This window comes from Eriocheir sinensis, chromosome 3 (genome assembly GCF_024679095.1).
Source record: "Eriocheir sinensis breed Jianghai 21 chromosome 3, ASM2467909v1, whole genome shotgun sequence".
NCBI classification, from domain to species: Eukaryota; Metazoa; Arthropoda; class Malacostraca; order Decapoda; family Varunidae; genus Eriocheir; species Eriocheir sinensis.
The window spans coordinates 25,991,845-25,994,158 of record NC_066511.1 but is presented as its reverse complement, the minus strand read 5'-3'; the positions used below and the strand labels follow the sequence as shown (position 1 = coordinate 25,994,158).

Below are 2,314 nucleotides of genomic sequence, written 5' to 3'. Positions count from 1 at the left end.
GGGGGTGTTCTTAATACATTATCTTTTTGCCGTTCTTTTCATACCATACATTTTTTGTTCTTCTATTTTAGTCTGGATGATCCGTGTGTATCTTTAATGCTTTTCTCGATGTTGTTTTCAAAACTATCCTTTTTTCGGTGTCTATCTTATATTATTATTTTTTGTCCGGTTCTATTTTCATGTTATTCTTTTCTTGTGTTCATTTTTATTATACCTTCTTTTGTTGATTCCCCTTGGTGGATTGTCTACGTTGCCTATAACGAGCCCCACCTGCCCGGTTGGCTGGTTGTGCGTGTGTGTGTGTATGTGTGTGTGTGTGTGGTTGGGTGGTTTGAATTCGGAGTTTTCCTTCTCCTAGGAGGACCGCCCACCACGGCTAACGACCCCCTCCTGCCCGGGTTTGTGGTCAGAGTTGTCCTTCTCCTAGGTGAACATCCTCGCGGCTAACGATCTCCACCTTCCCGGGTTTGTGATCAGAGTTGTCCTTCTCCTAGGTGAACTGCTTACGCTAACGACCTCCACCTGCCCGGGTTTGTAATCGGAGTTTGCTCTCCTAGATAAACTGCTTACGCTAACGAGCTCCACCAGCCCGGGTTTGTAATCGGAGTTTGCTCTCCTAGATGAACTGCTCACGCTAACGAGCTCCACCAGCCCGGGTTTGTAATCGGAGTTTGCTCTCCTAGATGAACTGCTTACGCTAACGAGCTCCACCTGCCCGGGTTTGTAATCGGAGTTTGCTCTCCTAGGTGAACTGCTTACGCTAACGAGCTCCACCAGCCCGGGTTTGTAATCGGAGTTTGCTCTCCTAGATGAACTGCTTACGCTAACGAGCTCCACCAGCCCGGGTTTGTAATCGGAGTTTGCTCTCCTAGGTGAACTGCTTACGCTAACGAGCTCCACCTGCCCGGGTTTGTAATCGGAGTTTGCTCTCCTAGGTGAATTGCTTACGCTAACGAGCTCCACCTGCCCGGGTTTGTAATCGGAGTTGTCCCTCTCCTAGGTGAATTGCCTACCACGGCTAACGACCTCCACCTGCCCGTGTTTATTGTTCGGAGTTGTCCCTCTCCTAGGTGAACTGCCTACCACGGCTAACGACCTCCACCTGCCCGTGTTTATTGTTCGGAGTTTGCTCTCCTAGGTGAACTGCCTACCACGGCTAACGAGCTCCACCTGCCCGGGTTTGTAATCGGAGTTTGCTCTCCTAGGTGAACTGCTCACGCTAACGAGCTCCACCAGCCCGGGTTTGTTGTTCGGAGTTTGCTCTCCTAGGTGAACTGCTTACGCTAACGAGCTCCACCTGCCCGGGTTTATATTCGGAGTTTGCTCTCCTAGGTGAACTGCTCACGCTAACGAGCTCCACCTGCCCGGGTTTGTTGTTCGGAGTTTGCTCTCCTAGGTGAACTGCTTACGCTAACGAGCTCCACCTGCCCGGGTTTATATTCGGAGTTTGCTCTCCTAGGTGAACTGCTCACGCTAACGAGCTCCACCTGCCCGGGTTTATATTCGGAGTTTGCTCTCCTAGGTGAACTGCTTACGCTAACGAGCTCCATCTGCCCGGGTTTGTTGTTCGGAGTTTGCTCTCCTAGGTGAACTGCTTACGCTAACGAGCTCCATCTGCCCGGGTTTGTTGTTCGGAGTTTGCTCTCCTAGGTGAATTGCTTACGCTAACGAGCTCCACCTGCCCGGGTTTGTTGTTCGGAGTTTGCTCTCCTAGGTGAATTGCTTACGATAACGAGCTCCACCTGCCCGGGTTTGTTGTTCGGAGTTTGCTCTCCTAGGTGAACTGCTTACGCTAACGAGCTCCACCTGCCCGGGTTTGTTGTTCGGAGTTTGCTCTCCTAGGTGAACTGCTCACGCTAACGAGCTCCACCTGCCCGGGTTTGTTGTTCGGAGTTTGCTCTCCTAGGTGAACTGCTTACGCTAACGAGCTCCACCTGCCCGGGTTTGTTGTTCGGAGTTTGCTCTCCTAGGTGAACTGCTCACGCTAACGAGCTCCACCTGCCCGGGTTTGTTGTTCGGAGTTTGCTCTCCTAGGTGAATTGCTTACGCTAACGAGCTCCATCTGCCCGGGTTTGTTGTTCGGAGTTTGCTCTCCTAGGTGAATTGCTTACGCTAACGAGCTCCACCTGCCCGGGTTTGTTGTTCGGAGTTTGCTCTCCTAGGTGAACTGCTCACGCTAACGAGCTCCACCTGCCCGGGTTTGTTGTTCGGAGTTTGCTCTCCTAGGTGAACTGCTCACGCTAACGAGCTCCACCTGCCCGGGTTTGTAATCGGAGTTTGCTCTCCTAGATGGACTGCCTACCATGGCTAACGA

At 51.8% G+C, this 2,314-nt stretch overlaps 2 long non-coding RNA genes across 13 annotated transcripts; one reads left to right on the top strand and one right to left on the bottom strand.

The window, feature by feature from the left end:
* Positions 1-214: 214 nt before the first annotated feature.
* On the bottom strand, positions 215-2,314 carry LOC127007307 (uncharacterized). 5 transcript variants are annotated; one of them, XR_007760180.1, is made up of 3 exons: positions 2,127-2,229; positions 586-1,424; positions 215-522 (listed from the first exon to the last, which is right to left on the bottom strand). It is a non-coding gene; the product is annotated as an uncharacterized LOC127007307 (long non-coding RNA). The 5 variants fall into 5 exon arrangements; XR_007760181.1 differs by having other exon boundaries at positions 215-900; positions 964-1,424; XR_007760172.1 differs by having other exon boundaries at positions 215-1,424; positions 2,191-2,314.
* Positions 364-2,245, top strand: LOC127007294 (uncharacterized). 8 transcript variants are annotated; one of them, XR_007760165.1, is made up of 5 exons: positions 364-494; positions 747-1,205; positions 1,460-1,714; positions 1,779-2,034; positions 2,163-2,245. It is a non-coding gene; the product is annotated as an uncharacterized LOC127007294 (long non-coding RNA). The 8 variants fall into 8 exon arrangements; XR_007760170.1 differs by having other exon boundaries at positions 747-1,586; positions 1,907-2,034; XR_007760167.1 differs by having other exon boundaries at positions 747-1,586.